The 19,632-nt window shown below is 46.4% G+C and overlaps 1 protein-coding gene across 1 annotated transcript in view; it reads right to left on the bottom strand.

Moving 5' to 3' along the window:
- SH3RF3 (SH3 domain containing ring finger 3) overlaps positions 1-19,632 on the bottom strand; it is a 249,147-nt gene that overhangs the window by 97,150 nt on the left and 132,365 nt on the right. The gene's annotated exons all lie outside the window — the stretch shown is intronic.

Raw genomic sequence — 19,632 nt, 5'->3', positions numbered from 1 at the left:
GAAGCAGATTTTGGGAAGCTCCCCATTATTGTTCCTACCTTTGGTTAATCAGTAAGTGAAAAGCAAATCAGATTCAGAAAGCTCCTCTTAACTGTATCTGAAGGGAGGCAGCATTAAGCATATTTCAGAAATAGAAGAAAAATGATCACTGCTGCTGTTTGCTAGTTGTAATGCCACTCCCCATCAACAGTAAGGTAATTCTTAGAAATCTTCCCATGATTATTTCCCTCTTTGTCAAATCTTTGTGCAGTGCAATTCTGGCCTAATCACCCCCCTTTTCTTCACTTGACTCCCCCCAATTCAAAGGGAAGGGGCTTGGCCAGGACTGATCTCCGACTCACATGCAAACCCCCCAAGTGCTGCCGGGGAGCACAGCTTTCCCATTTTCTGTTCAAAATCTCTGCCCCACGCCCTGTCCTATTTCCCCTCAGCTCCTTCTTCCACGCAATGACACTTCGGTCAGACATCATCATCTGCAGCATGCCCAGGTGGTCCTTCTTACAAAATCTTCCGATCTATAACAGGCTGCAAAGTGTCATCCAAGGGATCAGACTAAAGAAAAGCAGAGCCAGGCAACGAATTTGGTGGAGGGCAGCGATAAGAACATAGAGATGTTCCTCCAGCAACTGCAGGAGCGCTTGCACCTTCCTCTTGCTCCCTGCTTCAGCAGAGCAAACCCTCCTTCTCCACCAGCCACCGCGCTACCCCCTCGCCATCCCCTCCATCCCTGCTCCTCAGCCAAAGCCCCTTCTCAGCCATGGGGCCCCACCTCAGGGTCTTCTGCAATACTATGTCCCAGGAGGAAAACTCCCTTTCCCAGCAGCATCGTGCTGCTCCTCTTCCCACGGTGCCCGGTTCCACCACGGCCATCCCTGCATTGGGGGACCACAGCGGGGACAGCCTGGCTGCCCCGCGAGGAGCTCGGCGGAGACCCCCAGCCCACCATCCCCTCTCCACGTCAGCTCTCGACCTGCGTTCCTGCTCTGACGGGTGCCTGCCATCACCCCCCTTCCTCAGCTGCCACGAAATCTGGTCGGGCATAATGCAGGCGGCTGCAAAATTAAACGGCCTCCGCATCTGGCTGTATCAAGAAATCGATTTGTCCTGTTGATTTATTGTTAGGTTAGCTGGAATTCGGCTATGATGTGTATTAAATTTCAAAACTCTGTGTGGGTGTGTATAGAAATAAAGAATGTAAGAAAGAAAGAAAGGAAGGAAGGAAGGAAGGGATGAAGTCACAGTCAAAGGCAACGGCCAGTTTCTTTTTCCTGCCAGTAAATGCGCATTGGCACGGTGCTGAATTCTGCCAAAGGTTTCTTTTCTATTTCAGCAATCAATACTGACGTAAAAGCCTGAAGCGTTAATATGCTGAAAACCCCCCTCGCAGAAGACTCAATGATATGTTGGCAACTCAATCATTCTGCATTTGTGTTTCAGCAATGTCAAATGGCAGCAGTTAAGCAGAAACCTGCTGGCAAATTGACAAACAACAGCCATGAAGCAATTAAGTGGCAACGCTGGAGAATTTTTCATTACGTATCCTGAAGAACAAAAGGAGGGGGAAAAAAACCAGACATGCTTGTTTCAAATAAATTCTCCCCGTAGAAAGCTGTGTAGAGTGTAAGCTGCACAGGTAGAGTAGGGCTTAAGTTTTCAAAAGCTGCAGAAAAGAGACATTTTCCCAACATGCTCGAAAGCAACGAAATATGCTCCAACTTGGGTCAAAGCCTGCCAGCTCCTGCGTGCGATAGTTGGTGAAGGAGGTCACTACTTCGAAAAAGGTCTGATGCTTGCCCAAAATAAGTGCCTACAAAACATGCTTTTCCTACTTCACACTGTTTGGGAAGGGAAAATAAAAGCTTCCCCATGCAACCAGTTTTTCTTGAGAGAGCAAACAGAGCCTGGATGTCTAAGATGAGCGTGCCTTCCGTTTCTGTGCCTCTGCACAACGAGGGAGGGTGTACACCGAAGACAGCATCAAAGCCCCAGGTGGAAAATCATCAGAGAGGCTGGCCGGATTTGCTGGCTCACAAACCCACAGGAGGAAAGTCCAAGACCATTCCTTGACATCAATATGTTGCGTTATATAAGAAATCAAAAATAAAATACAGAGGGGGAAGGCCTCCAGCGACTAAACGCAGGCAGAAATGCTATGATCCAACCCTCCTCTCAAACCGAGTTTGCGTTCAGACTCCTGAAACCCAAGAAACCTCTTGAGGCTCCGGCTACAACCCCTCTCTGCAAGAGCAGAGCAGGAGATTGTTTTTCTGCTGTGTGAAAGCCACGTTAACGCTGAAGGGTAATTTCCCTCGCCCCAGCTCTTGCCTTGTGCAGCTCAAGCTGTGCAAAGAAGGGAAACCTCAGCTTCTTTGCTGCAAGGGCTTCCACCGCACGTGGGGACGCCCCGTGAGAGGCAGGCACCCTCACCTGACCCCCGCTTCAGGGGGATGAAGGGATGAAGGAATTGGGGAGATGCAAAAGGTGGAGGAGTGTTTAACTCCTCCTTCTTTCCGCTTCATGGGTCTTGTTCATAGTCAGAGCTAGAGGTGGAGCAGGAATGGATGAAGCCAAACAGCCTCAGAACACACTGCTGGAACAGCCTGATAAGAGCACTACTAGGGACAGTAATTTATTTTTTTTTTTAGACTGTACTTCAGTCATTTTAGCAAAACACACTGGCATGTTGCTTGTTGTAGTTCTTCAAATTTCTCCAACATCTCCATATGCCCCATCCTCCAAATACATATCTGAAGAGTCTGTTCCTCTGAATGAATGAATACACATTCATCTCCTTCATGAAGTACTATCAAGTGTAAACATCCAAAGCAAATCAAAAGTCAATAAAGAAGAAAAGACACAGAAAGGAAAAAGTAATGAAAAGGATGCACAGCTCAGTGGTAAACTATAATTGAACACAAACTATTACTACAGAGCATAACTAATAATTAAAACACATACTGGTAATTTTTTGCTTCATTACTCTGAAGCGTCGCACATTACTCTGAATCTCCCAATCTACGCAAGCGGAGATTCGGTGGCGATGCACGGGGCTGCATTTACATCTTCCAACTAGTAGGGAGCTCCCCGTGAGCAGGCTGGGCGACGCTTCAGCATATGGTACCCTGCCATCCGTAACAGCTCCGCAGAAATGGCAGCAGCTGTGCCGGCGAGGACGGGGGTTGCGTGATGGAGCATCCATCAGCAGGACTGCACCCGGATCTTGGCGTCGAAAGCACCCATTCGAATCAGCCGAGAGCGACTTGAAATCACGAGCGTGGATGGATCCCTTCTTAGTCAGCCCTAGGGAGCGAGAGAGAGCACTTGCACGTGCAATGAGCTGAAGAAACAGGGGCCGGGGCAAACTTTAGCCAGCGCCGTTATAACAAATGTGTACCACTGTCAGATCTGTGACCTGCAGAGTTTTTAGCGGCTTCTGTCCTCGAGAGGAACTTTCAGGATGACAGATCATAAATCATCGTTGCATCTCACTGCAAAAACTCTTAAAACGTGGTTTGTCTTCCATGTAAGACGGTTTGTCTTACGTACAGCCATTCAGAAGCACTGTTGCCCCTGGGCCACTGGCCTGACAGATCACGACGGTGACACTGCAGCATTTGCTTTCACAGAAAGCTAGTAATACGAAAAATTAATCATAGAGAATCTAATTTTGCACAAAGTAGCAAAGACAAAAACCGGCGATGTGCTCTTAGTCAGCTCTGTGTGAACCATCAGTAAAAGCCTGAAAAATCACAGTTTGCAGGTACAACCTTTTTGAAATCAACTTTGAGAATCAGAGCAGTTAAGCTGACAATAAAAACAGCACCATGAAGAATGAAAACTGAACGTAATACTTTATCTACCCTGGAAAGTGTCATGCTTATTTATAGTGTCATGCTTATTTATAGCGGCATATAAATAGTGATTAATTACAATAAAAATAAAACCTCTTAAATAAAGCTCTTCTCTTGTATTTAACTGAGGACTTGGACATAACGGTTAGATCCTGGCTGACGGTGCTGCGGAGCGCTGCAGTCCTTGCAGACACCTGAGGATACGTGCAGACAACGCGCACTTGAGCCGTGCACAGCTCCTACCTGGAGTAGGAGGTGAAATCCTTTTCCAAAACTGTTCTGAGGTGCTGGGAGGTCTTGGGAACACCTCTACGCCCTCCCAAGAGATGGTCTTTATACATGGAGAGGAAGCGCCCAAACAGCTTAGGAGCCTATCTGCCATTTCCAGAAGTGACTTTTGCAATTAGCACGAAGATACCACGGGAATCGCTTAGCAGACGGAGACGAAATGAAGGCAAGCAGGTACAGCATCATTCTAGCACGTCGGCATTGCTCCCCAAAGAACGGGAAACAACGACGTTCATCACCCCAGAACAGCAAAGGATGCTGTTAATCTTCTTCAGCAATGGGCAAATGGAGCATAAACTGCTCTTTAAAGAGAACAGCATCTCCCAAGGTTATTTTGTAGTTTATACGGCAAACAGGCCCAACCTGCATTTTACCTTACAAGGTCCATCTTGATTAAAGATCCTTACAAGGTCCACCAAGATTAAAGAATGTTTTAAACTTTCCCTTGGCAAATGCAGTTTTTGCCTGCAGCACAACTGAGAAAGAAACAGCAGGATTTCCACTACACAGCTTGTCACATAGGTATGTTTGGGATTCTCCGCTTGACCAAAATAAGAGCTCAGTTTTACAGTTCAACACCGTTTCTCTTAATAAGTTTAAAAACTTGAACGCAAGACCATCCCATGCTGAGCTCATCCAATCTCGCAATCGCAGCTAAAATAGCTTCACACCTTCTGCACATCTCGCACTGCTTCAGCCCGCCACTCAGCATCTATCAATATTTACACGTTCAAAGATCTCTTTTTCCTAGCAACACGTTGTTTAAAGCAAAGTATTCTCAAACTACACGCACTCCTATTAAACAACATGTGATTTTCAGGGTCAGGTTGGATTTCTAGCAGTGAATTCACAGCTATCGCTGCCCAGAGAATCAGGGGGTAACACCAGCCAGCTGTTTAACCGTGTCAGCACAAAGTCCCTCGTGTTCTGCAAAACCCGAAAGCTTCCAGACTCTCTGCTCTTTAATAAGTGGTACTGTCAACACACTGCTGGCATTGTAGGTCAAATTCTGGTTTCAGTCAAACTGCTTTAATCCAGTTAATCTTGATGAAGCGGCGTGGATGTATAGAAAATTTGTACACAATATAGAGCTTTATCTTACATTTAATCTCCTCTGAAACAAAGCTGAATGGCTGGCAGCCTCTACCAAGGAAAATATTTAGTGATCTCTCATGTGCTGGCCATAACCTTTACAGAGCCTAGCTACGCTCTGAGAATCTGAAACTAAAAATTTTCACCTTTCAGGCAGAAAACAGTCACTGGATCCTAAGGGCCAAATTTTACCCTTATAATCCTGCGCAGGGATCCTGGTGAATGGACCAGCTGCTGCATGCAGACGTTTCAGAGCAGGAGTCGGTCTACAAAAAGTGCCAACCAGTAGCCAAGAGGACTTCTAACCCAAGTGTGCAACGTGGCTTCACGAGAAACCACCAGACAAAATCCGCCCCGACTGCCTGCCTTGCCAAGGCAAGGGCCACCAAGCACATCCCGAGCGAGGGCTTCAGGAGCCGGCGGTTCGTTAACGCAGAAGAAAACAAGTAATGGCAAAAACCATCTGCTGCTGCAACTTGAACGGGCAATCTCACTGCAATGTGCTACTTGAGCAGTTCAAGGAGGAAAGACGGCAAAGTTGGCTGCGTTTAGCCTGCCAGAGCCACGAAGAGAGACACTGTAAAACAAATAGGAGCTCCCTCGAGGCGACGGAGAAACATAAAACAAAACCTTATATTCAAGGCACTATAGCAGTTGTGTATTTAAGGTTGCCTTGTGTTCTCCATTCAAAGTGTGTCTTAAATCCTTTAAAGAAACATGAAATCTCTCACTGATTACTCCCCAGATGACACCGCTTCGGTCAGGACCATGACCTGGTTTTCCCAGCCGCCTGCCAGAACCCAGTCCTTGCTCATTTTTTGGTAAAAGAAATGAGTTAAAAGTCAGCCCGCTGTGCAATTTTGAGAGCCTTATGTTTTTTCAGGCTCCTTCACCTCCACAATGGCAGCATTTACAGCCCTGGAATTTTACACAATTCTTTATGCTGTAGGTCACGGCAAGAAAAAAGAACATTTGGGGGAAACTACTAAAAAGTATTGCATAAAAAGCCCATAACGTGAATCTCTGCTGTAACTGCTTCATTTGATCTTTCCTGGTGGAAGCTGACAAAGCAGGGGACAGCTTACATTTTCCAGTGGTGCCTTTGTAACTCTGCTACCCGGCCCGATACCTTTGGTTTGCCTCCCAGCCTTTCCACTTCTTTCTTCTTGGCTCCTTCCCTTGCGACTCAAGCGTTTCCTTAGCAGAAACCCTCTCCCACCTCGGCCCCAGAGAGGACTTTATGGTCCAGTTCTGCTACAACTCATCCGAGCTGGGTTTCCTCCTGGCAGACACCAGGCAGGTCACAGCTCAGAGACGTCCCACTCCCAGGACTTTTCCATTGCCATTTTTTCTCTCTCAGGTGGACCGCAGGGAGGGGAGAGGGGTAAGGAAGGGCCTGGAGATGAAGCTACCCCCAAAAATGGAGCGGGCAGCTCTATTTGCCATCTGGCGAAGCTCCCAGAGCTCAACAGAGGGAGCTCCACTCCGGCGAATCTTGCTGGGATCGCCACCGGTGCAGAAAATACTTCTTCTTTTTTTTTTAACATAAATAAATGCACACCAGGAAAATCTTTCTCCTCTCTTCCTCCCTCCCTTCACGCAAACGTTAAAGGTTGTGCAAAAGCTTCTCCCATCATCAATCACCAACAATCAAGAAAATCAGCCGCCGAAACAACAAAAGCCACTTTGGCAGCCTCAGCTCACAGGCTCCAGCGCCCAAACAAAACAACACAGAAAAATTTAAAAATGAAGGATTTTTTTAAATTTATCTTTCTGAGGTGACATAGGGTTGTTCAAGGACCATGTTGGGATCATTCCTCCATACAGAAGTGTGCATTTGCTGAGGAGCTGAGGAGTCTCTGAGGGTGTCAGAGTATCGCAAGGTTTGAAGGGTGAAACTAGGATGGTTTTAATGGGGAGCGAGCAGGGCTGCTGCCGGGTTTTCCAGGGAATATGGGAGAGGCGGTAGAAGACAAATGACCATGAAGACTCTCTGATATGGGAGTGGGATGAAGAAGTGCCCACCCAAAGAGCCTAACTGTCAGTGGCTAACACTGACAGTGGCTTGTAAACTGAGACGGGTGAATGGGTGAAGGAGGAAATAATCCTTATTTCTGATGAAGGGGAGGATCTGAAATTCCTACTTAAACCCTAACACTTCTGCAAAAGATAGCGTTTGATTTGCTTACGCTGCTTTTACTGTATGCTTTATGATTAATAAGTGCGGTGCCTAGGAAGCACCTCTTTCTGTTGTGTCGTCCTCACTGCATGCGACCACAGAGCAGAGCCCTGCACTATAAAACTGAAAATATATCCTCTGCTTTCCCCTCATCCAAAGTTTTCATAAGGCAGCTTTAAAAAACACACTCGATGAGAACTTTCTGAGGTGGTATTAACAGTTTCATAAATACTGTATTACCTGAACTGTACCTTCTCTGAACTGACAGGGTGTTTGATAAATGCACTGTGGGCTGCATACACAGCGGAGCTAAAGAACATGTTTCCTCGGTAGCTCAGTTGTAAACTTCAATAGGTGGATAAATTCCCGTGTCACTAGAGAATATTTACAACGGAACCTTATTTATCAGCAGCGTGCCCTTACCAACAGCCCACACAAATCCTGTTACACAAAAACAGCTATGGCTCTTTTCTCATAGTTACATGAAAATCACAGAGGTTTCTTTTGCACCGGGACAGGCTTTATAGCCAGCAAGATGAAACTGCATTAGGAGATGCTAACGTTGAAATATTCTTGGCTCCAAATGTCAGTGTGAGAAGAGTTAGCTCATCCACAGCTGTGCTGTGTGAGCAGTCTCCTCATCCCTTCGCTGTCAGGGACCTTCTCAAGTGAGAGCACATCGGGGGTCTCCACGCTCATGTCATCTGAACGTGCTGACCTACTTGCCAGGAATTTGGAGAGATTATTTCCCCCCTGTTTGCCGCGATTAGTAATATTCAAATATCTGGTATTCATTACAAATGAAAAATCCATGCTTTTTTAAATCACAGCGTTTCAGCTGTGTTTATCAGAAGTGCCCCTGTGGTTGTTATTTTCCCCCAAAGTGGACCTTCTTTTTCGGGACCCTTGCCTCCTCCTTGGCGGGGCCGCAGGCTGCCTCCACTTCGTCCTCCCATGCGGATCCCTCGCTCTGAAACGACTCATTAGCTACAACTTACTGACATGCGCTCTCTTCGCAAAGGCGATAAGGAATCGCTTTCAAGTCCTCGGTCCCACTGACAGGACAGACTGGCACTTTCCTTCACGTTAGCCAGCTGACTGCCAGAAGGGTTTTAATCAGCTCCGGCTTTGATGAGCGCCGGGCGGGCGGAGGAGAGGGCTGTCCCATGCCTCCCGCGGCCTCGCTGTACCGAAAAGGTCAAAGAGCATCTCGCGCTCCGATGCCGCGAGTCCAGAGCAAACCTCCGCCTGGTTTGATGTTAGGAAGCAACAGTAGTTGGAGCAGACAAGGAAAACATCAAGGAAGGTACAAGGCTTCAGAATGCAAATCACTCTTTTATGTCATTCTCCCGAATCCCCTTTGGGGAGAGGAAAGTTGATTATCTACAGAATATGGGTCAAAGTCATGCCTTAAGGATCTTTCGGCATTCTGGCTGCTTGCTGACATACTACAGGGCTCCTTGGTCCCTTTTCAGGTTAATGCTTTCAAAGTGCTGTCCCTGTGCATCTGCATCATCATCATCATAATGCTGCTAAAAAAATTCATTTCCTGCACCCACTCCCAGCAGTTTCTCTCATGCTGAATTTAATTGATGTTTCTTCCTGCACTCTGAGGAATGATTAAAATGAACGCTACACATGTTTGGAAGCACCTCGGATTTTGAACTCTGCATGGTTTCTAATTAAAGGGTCACACACAGGATGCTTGTGCTCCATTTCACTCCTCTCTATGGCTATTATTATTACTACACACATTTCAGCAGTAGTCAAAAGAATCTCCTCTACCTCACATAACAGGATCCTGATTTAGACTGGATAATCACCAGTTGTTGATCTGGGTGAAAAATGTCTTTAGGAAAGGCAAGGCAAAAAAGGCTTGAGATGTAACTAGCCCTCTGGCATAGGCATTGATATTAATGACCTAAGTGTTTGAATTTCTGGATAACCTGGAGCATGTAGTACCCAATGTTAAGCACTGGTGCTAATGAAGTAGAAGAAAAAAAAAAAACAAACAGCTAGGAAAAAACCCAGCATAATCTGCAAGGATGTATGCGAGTGATGAAGCAGCAGCCCTGCTGTCTGGGTGTCAAGGTCTCTGTCGCTACAGCCAGATCACTTGTTTTGAGGATTGACTCTTCCCCAAGGCGAAGAGCATCAAAAGACTCGTTATGCTCTCAATCATATTCTCATGTGTTATTGACATATTTGACATATTCCTCTATCATCCGCGGATATGTCTCCACAGAGCAGGGCCAAAGCCGCGGACACGCTCAGCTCCAGAGTTTTTGGGAGCCAGAGCCCCGTGTGCGCTGTGCCGTAGGATTTGGCCTCGGTGCTCGCCGACCTGTCGGCACAGGTCGGATGGGGCACGTGGGAGCAGCTTGGCGTGCTCAGTGCCGCCAGCGTGCCTTCTGTCCGGTTAAACCACAACACCTTCCTCCCCTTCCCCTTGAAGTCCAGGCATAGCCGGAGATGGCTTCATCCGGGGGCGGCTGATGCTCCGAGATTTTGGAGGAAAAGGTGAGTCTCAGCACTACTCCTACCCCTCCCTACCCACCCTCTCCCTGGTAAATACTTGATTCCCAGGTAAAACTTCAGGTACAATTCTTGAGATGTTGCTCAGCTTTACTTTCAGATATCTCAGGACCCAAATGGCCGGGGGAAGCAACCAGCACTGAAATCTCGCCCCAGTTAATTACACATCTGCACCATCAGCAGCTGCACCTGACATCAACAAAGCTGCACAATAGAGCTAATACCCCTGCTTTTCTGTAAGAAAAGATGGGGCTGTAAACCACAAAGGGGAAAATATTTCACATATATTTGCTATTAATATAAAGCCAGCTCATAAACCCCATCTTGCAAAGTCGTGCAGTCATTTCGAAAACTGCAGCTACACCTCGCTAGATGCAATGACCTTAACGTTTTCCAAGGCCTGCTTCTGACTTTGCTTACATGAATGTAAATAAATCAAGAGCTCCCCCACTGACCATAATGACAGTATTCCTGATTGTCACTGTTGTGGCAGCATAGTCAAGTTCCGTGGCAAGTGACACCAGGGGAAATGCTATGATAGCAATCCTATACTGCATTGCATGCATCTTTTACCACCTCGTAATTTTTAAAATATGGGATGCATTTGCTTTTTGAATGTCTTGTAAAATGCTACAGGCTATAAATAATTCAAGCCAATAATAATGGGATGCCTGGGCATTTCTTTTTCAGTTTTAAGAAGGCAGCGCTCTAACTTGGTGAAATAAACTGTTTTTACTGAAATAGTTCTCACTGCTGGTAAAGAAATGGCTTACAATTAGGTACACTGCATATTAGCAATAAAAAAGACTTAACAACAAAGCAAAATAGTGCTGGTGTATACATTTTTATTACTTACTCGTCTTCTGTACGGTTTCAAATCCTTTCAGAATAGAATTGAACTCCTGTGCCTCTACCCTGAGCTAATGCTATAATCATTGGGATATTGTATAAAATAGGAGCACTGGCTTCTCCTCTGGTCGTGTTATAAAACTGAAGAGCATTTTGCTTTTCAAAGACAGATTTTAGACACTTAACTTCAGGAAAGGATTAGGTCCTATCTCTCAAAAGGGAGAAGACACTTTGGCCCCTGAGAGGGGCAGAAGTAAGACGTACTGCCATCCTCAACACTTCCCTAGCAGCTAATTCAGCACGCTGGCTTTCCCTCTCCCCTCCTTCAGCAAGCGAACACTGCAGGCTCCTGGCCTGCCCTAACTCCTCTCACTGGGTGATAAACTTAGGTGACCATTTCAGGACAGTGGATTCTGGTATGGGAGCATGAGACCTGCAAAACAGGAGTAAAGGATGGAGTTAAGTATTGCTCAGAAAAAATATAAACGTACCCTGAAGAAGACTACATCCTGTATTTCCATGACATCAAAACCAATTAAGCTTTGTTTCCCTGCTCGTTATGCCTAATTATTCTATCATACCGCCTCCAAAAAGCTATTCATAGTTACATCTGTCATGTGGCCTCAGCATAGCTCTGAAGACTAAAGGTTTGCAAGTACATTTTGTGAAATAGCAGCAAGTGCTACGTGGTCAAGTGGTGTCTCTCCGAGACGCCTCCCTTGGTGGGGCTGCTGGAGAAAGCTGTGACCCCCTCGACTCTCTCAGCAACGAGACCTCCAAGAAAGAGCTTGAGAAAGAACCGGCCAAGGGTGCAGTTTTATGGTACCATCTTCAGGCAATCTTTGCTGGTTAACGTGTCCATGGGTTTAGCTCCCTGAGCTGGCTCCTCAGGCTGCGAGATGAGCACAAGAAAGGCAATAGGACCGCACACCCGATGGGAGGGCTCAGACGGGAACCAGAACATCCATTTTTGGCAGCAGCCCCCAAACGGGATCTATAGGCTCACCCTTACCCTAAACCCACAGCTTCAGTATGAGAGTAAGTGATAGCTCCAAGTCCGAGAATGAGCGCTGGATCCCTCACTTGAGCAGATGGGAATTACCGTGCTGAATTTCAAAGGAAGGCAATTTAATTTCCATATGATGCCACTGCTTTCTTTTCACCACCTCATCCCCCTGCCTGCCAGAACCTCAGTGAAGGAATTGTCCACATCCTGGTTTGAACGTTTCTATGGAGTCAGAACTTGAAAGAATATGTCTGTGCTCAGAAATTATGCATAAGTCCATTACAGCACAACAATAACTCAACTGTAATTGCCTAGTGGCACAGGCTGGAGCAAAGCAAGTATGAGCAAATCCAGAATCTGGGCAAGCATGAGGAAAGTCAAGAAATGATGGACAGAGACCCCTTTGAGACTGCTGCAGCCTCACATGACCACTGAGTCTAGTGCTCTGCAACCAACAAGAAATGTTGCAATAGATATACTTCTCAGCTTCTCAGACATTTTTTCTACATGCTCCAGTTCACCAGAGGCAACAAAGCACCTCCCAAAACCCTCTCATGAACTTAACACCAAGTAGGAATGACCAGAAGCTGTAACTTTCACATGGTAAACCAAGACCGCAGGAGAGAGCAGAAGCATGGCCGATGTCCTGCTCCTGATGAAGGGAGCTCAGCAAAGCTTGGTAAGAGGACTTGCTTACCCCATGAGATGACAGGCACCAAGAGAAATTCAAAGACACATCACCAAATACTTTGCAACCTGAGTGGAGGAGAAAGCTTCTTTCTGACCACAGACCTAAAGACTGATGCAAGCCAGAGCACATGGCAAAGACAAACCAAGCAGACGCTTGGTACGACTGAGCCCCAGCGCACCCTGACCTGTGTCCTGGCTCTGGATATGACCAATGCCCAAATCTTTGCAAGAATGCCACTGCAGCTTTTTCACGCAACCTGCAAAAGTCCTGCAGCGGGAGATAAAGGCAATGTAAGCATGATGCAGTGTGACAGTAGCTTTAAAATCCCTTTGGGCATATGAGTGTAGGAAATACCTCATGATTCATACTTCTAGAGCACTAAACATGCCATTAGCCCTGCAAGAACCTGGCAACTATAAAAATCCCCAGACAGATAGGAGGAGTGTTCAGCTAGTGAGATCCTGTAGCTACTAGATCAATGTCTTCCCGCACAGGTAAGAAATGAGAAATTATGGGTTCAACAGTCAAAAAATACAAATTTCTCCATAGAACAAAAAGGGGGAAAAATCAAACCCAGTTCCAAAACATTGCACTGAGAAGATGTCCCCCCCTCATTTTGGTCTCCATTATAACAGTTGTTGGCTATTTTAACACAAAAATTGCAACAAACTTTGCAAACTTGCTTTCAGACAAGGTAATTTCAGCAGAAGGTGAAAAGTGCTGATGAAAGTGGAAAGATCCTGTAGAATGAACTCTAGAAAACAATTAATCTGTGTTAATGATGTCCAGAGGAAGTGACAGGAAATGCTGCTTAAGACAGATCAAGCCCATTTTACCCTTGAGCAGATATTACACGAAAGGGCAACAGCAGCTTAAGATGTTCCCTTCCACGTTTGCCAGTATTGACCTTGTTCAGGCAAATTATCAATCTCCGCATCTCCTCTGAACTCCCATCATTATGAGTGCACACACCCCTTCAATGTCTGATATGCATACATTATCTCCAAGAATTAATCCGACTTGCATTTGTACACCGAGCAGCTGGTCTGAAATCTACTCCAGAATAAAGTAACAAAAAAAAGTCCAAAAACCATATATGCAGCTGGGATTGCTTATGAGTGAAAAATGTGGTGTCGTTATAGCCAACAGCATATGTATTCAGTACGCAGATCTACAAATATTGGATTCACTGCCAAAATCATTGTTACGCAAACTGGCTGACTCTCTGCATTTTCCTGATGAACCAGAAGGAACCTGCCGAAGAGAGGGAGACAAAGTAGAGTACTTTGCAAAAATTTCAGGTCACAGATTTATGGTGTGCACAATGCAGTGCCATCTAGATAGTCCCAGAGGAGCTCGAATGTCCCTGCAGCACAGAACGTTTCCGACCAGGGTATGAGCTCAGACCCCAGGGAAGTGTCAGCATCGTCGTGATGAGCCCCAATAGTGTGGCTATGTCGTGACAAATTAGCTTGTGTGGAGCAAGGTCAGGTACAGCTGTGGCGAGTGCTGTAGACCCACCTAAACAGCATCCACAAGTGACACTGGAATGAGATCCTGTTTTCAAAGGGATTTAGTGGCCTCCCGAAGTGCAGAATATGACACATGCAACAGCCGCTTCCTCTGCAACACTTAACCGGAACAGCTATATTGCTTAGTTTGCAAGATCAAAAATAAATAATTAAAAAAAAATCAGTCTTCATTTATGCCTCTCTTCAAAACATTAACAAATGCTAAATTCCCCCCTACTTATTTCAGATAATGGAATCTATGTAATGAGAATCATTTTTAATAGAGCTTCTCTGTGTTTTTACTGAGGGCATATTTTTACCCACTGCGTGGAGCTGACTTTGCACATATTCATTCTGCTATTTTAGCAGTAGGAGACTAGGTTAACACACCAGTCATTCACTCCTGGAGATCTGGATTCAGTTCCTGGCCTACATGACAAGTGATAATGAGTTTGGTTATTGAATCTCCAGGGGATATTTGTTCACATTACTAAGCAACCGCATAATTTGGCAAGATGTGTTAAGTATGTGCTACGGATAAGACCAGGGGCCAATTGCTCAGATGACTGACACAATGCAGCCTCCCTCACATCGCTACACCAAACTCCTCCTCTGTGCAATTCTGCTGGAGATGAGCAGAACCGGCGGGTTTTTCAGCCTGTCTGTTTTAGTGTCTGTACCGACATTGGCCAGTTAAACGGCCGTGCAGGTACGATCTGGATCTGCAGCTACATAAAGAAACAGGACCTACGTCCCTACTATCAAACTCAGCACATAATTCAAGGTTACTTTAATCAGCTATGCATGTTTTTTCAGCACTTGCTGCACCCAAGCAACAAAAAAACCCACAATGCAAGCTGAAAAAAATACTGGGATTTAAAAAATAATTACATAATAGTTTCTTTTGTTTCCCTATTGGCAGGCAGCTCTTCAGGATTTGCATCTTAAGGCTTTTCTCTGCAAATACAATGTTTACAAACTTTCATTTAAACAAAATGAGAACTGAAACTCTTGCATGATCACAAAACTCCGTAAGACAGCATGTTGGCCATGTAACACTGCTACGTCACGTTGGCTAAGCATTTCAGGCCTGAGTTTCCTTAATATGGGCAGATTGCCTCTGCAACCAATGTGGCAAAAGTAGTCACTTATTCTAAGGTTACTTCCAGGTGATCTTCTTTTGACCCTAGTCCAGCAGACTGTGCCCCAGCTTCAACAGGAGACACAAGCAAGCTGTTAGAGATGTCCTCTAGACCGGTGGGACAACCACTGCGAGAGCAGATAGGGTCTTTCGAGGATGATACCTATGGGTATATAATTGCTACGCTATTTTAACAAGTCTGGCAACCTCCTTTCCCTGGGCCTCTATATAATAGATCTGTGAGCTCTGAACACACCTAAGGAGCAGGCCCATCCCAGAATTTGGGAAGAGAAAGGCAGACTTTGCCTTGTCTCTGCATTACAGCGGCACGTGCGTGGGTGCTATGTACCCAGAGCCCGGGCTAGCGGACTTGTCTGTGTGCTCCTGCACCTATGGACCTTGGAAACTTTGAGGCCAAACGCTGAGGTGCATAAGGAGATTTAGACACTTAAGGAAGAAAGGTGTTCTTCATCACTTTCTGGGACTTTGGTGTCTACATCGTTTAGGTAAGGGAAAGAAGGCATTCTGGATTCTTGCCTTGATATACTGGAGTAGAAATAAACCTTATTCATGGGCCACAGCCATCTGCTACAGATTAAGGTTCAAAAGGGGTTAACACTTCCAGCATGTAGGAGATCCAGATGTCACATCATCACCCAGTTGTATGACAAAAGTCAGAATTCATTGATAGCTTCTGCAGGAATGAAGGTTCAGCACCTGGCAGGCTTAAACCCATAGCAGAGAAGAAAAAAAAACCCAGGAGTAAGCCTGCTCCCATTCCAACAGGAACGATGCTCATCGTGGGGGTGGCTGGTAGCTGAGTAAATCTGGAACGGCTGCAAATCAGGAAATGACTTGTCAGCCAACTCCAAGTCTTTTTTTGGCACACAAGCCTCTTGGGGAGGATAGTGGCAGGAATGAGGCATTTATGTCTGATCATTTGGGAATTTTATGAATAAAAAGATAAAGTTCACTTGCTGTGAATCACAGAAAACCAGAAAACTCTCCCTGCCACGACCAAGAAAGTGTATGAATAAAACTTCATTGAAGAGAAGCCATGGTAGAGCGTGACGTTACTCATAAACAAACACCAGTAAGCTTATGTTCACCATGAGCTGGGACACGCAGCCAACAATTAAAGAGCTCCCATTTACATTGGAAATAATGTTACGGCACCGTTCCAGTTTTCACCGAAGGTCTGGACAGGGACAACGTCTGAGCTGTCAAGGGGAGGCGGACGTGAGCGCGATGTTTCATCTCACGCAGCAAGCTCACGGCAGCCGGGCAGGACGGGGGTGCCGCTCTCCCCCCATCCCCACCGCCCTCGCCGTTCGGCAGTGCCGTGCCTCTGAAGCACCGGCAGCCACCGCGCTAGCAGTAACTTCTGAGTACAGCACCGTGGGTGAGAGAAAGACGGTTCCAGCCCACCTGATTTGCCAGCCCATCTACGGAAACATTGAGTCGTGTCAGAAACGACAGAGAAAACATTTGCTTTGATTTAGAGTGCCTGCCTTCTATTTAGGGGATGCCAGAGACTCCGAGAGTGTGAACAAGCAGCAAAGCGAGGAAGGCATCTAATCTAGTGCTTGAATTTATTTTATATGTATTTTTCTCTCTTCTCTCATAACATTCCACCTTCCCCAGATTATCTTTAAATCAAGTTCTGCTCTAGTCTGATGCAGTTCTTCGCAGTTGTATAAACCTGTCTGCTCAAATGCTCCACCCGCAGAAAACGTGCGCCAGCTTTAACTTCATCAAACCTACCATAAATCCTAGATGTGCCAGAAAATGCTGCTGAAATGCCAAGGCAAGCCACGTTTTCCAGGTCTCCTGCAGGGAGAACGAGCCCCGAACCCCAAATGAAGGACTGTAAAAATCAAGCAAAACTATAATCGCTTTTTGCTAATTGGAAGACCATTAATATAAACACTACTTTCCTCATGCATGAAGCTGTCCTTCCTCCTGCCAGATTCCGAGGATGATATCTTCATTTATTAGAGCATTAAGGTGCATTCACCTCCTGCTAAAAAGCCCAACGAGATAATGACAGGAGAAATAGGAACATGCATCTGAGAGAGGGGGGGCTGGGAGGCCACCCAGGCCAGCGTCTTCTCCTGGGCACTGGCATTAAGGTGCCGCAGAAAGCATCCTACAGCCGTGCCAGAGCCTCAGACAAGTGTCCCCAAGCAAAGCACGTCGCTCGCCACAGTGTCCAGCAGTCAAGAGATGCTTGACCAACAACAGAGCAGCAACCATCTCCAAAAGTCACGATGCCCCGACATCCCCAGGCAGACCGGCCTCATTATCCGCTGACAGCGGTGTAAATCAAGCTTACGCTGCCGGTGAAAAGGCAGCCCAGAGGAAATGAGAGTCAAGAGCCATTTCACTTTTGGCACATCAGATACCGAGATATTCAGGAAGATGTTAACAAAAGGCCTCTTGACTCAAAAATCTGCCTCCGTGTCATGTGAAACATGAGCCGTGGCGAATTAAAAAAATGATGTCCTGAGCCTATTTATGGCACGAATCAGTGTAATGCTGATGGTGTCACGAGAGCTGGGGCAACTCACACCAGCTGAGAAACTGGCCCTATACGTTGAATATACCACGCCTGGACATTTCTGACTCTTGGAAACTGCTGAAATGGCATCTGTTGCAGGTCAGCTTTCAGCTGAAGGGATTAAGCAGCGCAGGAGGTTGGTAAGGGGATACGGGCTCTTCCATCCCCGCTCCTGGCCACAGTTCAGCCCAGGTTTACGCCGACCTTTGGGAGAGCTGATGGGCTCTCCTTGTGCTCCCGGCAGCCACGCTTCTGCACCGTGGAAGGAAAGCACGGCGCGGCTTGGTTGTCTCACTAGGGAGAAACTGATGGGAATGAAGTTAAACGGTCTCATCTGCCCCTCAGGCTGAGGTCGAGGCACACTGGTGGGACAGGCGTGGGGTCCCTCTACCTAGGCGAGATTGTAGATATTAATTATGAATATTATTAATTCAACGTATGCTATCCAAATGAAAGCTGGCATTTTCAAGCAGCTCCTGGGAGACAGAAATCTTCAGAAATGTTTCATTCAGACAGCAAGGTAAAATTAATTTTGTTCAAACAACTACTTCTAGCTGGAGACAGGACAAGAGGAAATGGCCTCAAGTTGAGGCAAGGGAGATTTAGGTTAGATATTAGGAAAAATTTTTTTACTGAGAGGGTTGTCAGACATTGGAATGTGCTGCCCAGGGAAGTGGTTGAGTCACCATCCCTGGAGATATTCAAAAAGCGAGTGGACAGGGTACTCCATAACATGGTTTAGTGGGCATGGATGATGGTTGGACTCGATGATCTTGAAGATCTTTTCCAACCTAAATGATTCTATGATTCTATGATTCTGCTGGACTACAGAGTTCAAAGGCAAAAACCCATTTACGCTATCTCCGGATGTCAAAACCACCCTAGCTAATCCAACAGAAAAAGGAATCTCCCAACTTTCCCTCCTAACACCAGGAAAAAAATTCAGCAGGGAAAAAAAAATAAACATTAGGGATCGGCAGACCGCTTTGGGTAGGATCCGGCCGGTGCAGCAATGCTGTGGGAGGGCACGCATCCGTAGTGGGTCCGGGTTCCCTCCGAGAGGTGAGGACCAGCCGTGCCGGTTCCTCTTCCCTCTGGGGCTTCCAGAGATGCCGAAGAGCGGCTGCAGCCCTGCTGCCGCTCCCGTCATCCCGATGTTGCTTCGAAGGGGAAAAACGGTCCCTGTCCCATCCTGCCGGCTGCGTGCAGAGCTGGGACCAGCCCCGCCGCGGTGGCAATGGGTGCGCGGTGCCGGGGAGGGCAGCTGGCAGAGGTCCTCTGCAGCTGCAGGAGGAGGACTTGCCCCACCAGCGTGAGGTAATGACACAGTTGGGGTCTGTTGAGTTTCGTAGCTGGAACAGGAATTTCTCTGGCATCGCTTGCTGCTTATAAATGTAAAAAAAGTAGCGTGGTTACACAATGCCGACACTGAAGGCTTGAGCAGCGGGACAGATAATATAATACTCCTTCTGTGGCAGTGTCATTAAATAGAACTTTGCATAGAAGCCAAAGCACAGCACTACAAATCTCTCTCTCCTTGGCAAAATCCTCGCTGCCTGCATTTTTCTGTATTACTCATTACCACCAGGAGAAGGATTTATTTTGAAATAGGAGGGAGAGGAGACGCTTGGCACCATGGCTTTGAAGAGTTCCAGTCTTCTGTTCTGCAAAAAGTATTCCAGGAAAAATACCATTGGAAAAAAAAAAAAAAAAGGATCGCACATTAAAAGGAAGAAGAATAAAAGATTTTGTACAGTGTAAATTCCAAGCTGATTCACATCCTGTTCCCTCTTCCTCGACATACGTCCTTACGGTAGTGTGATATCTTCTGCAAAGAGTCTTTCCTCGATGGGAAAATTCACCGAGGAAGGTCAGCACAACGTTTATGCAAAATGAAAGCTCTCCCCACCCCGGTGTTACTAGTGCTAA

The sequence above is a fragment of the Haliaeetus albicilla genome, chromosome 25 (genome assembly GCF_947461875.1).
Source record: "Haliaeetus albicilla chromosome 25, bHalAlb1.1, whole genome shotgun sequence".
NCBI lineage: Eukaryota > Metazoa > Chordata > Aves > Accipitriformes > Accipitridae > Haliaeetus > Haliaeetus albicilla.
This window is presented reverse-complemented; position numbering and strand designations above follow the sequence as displayed.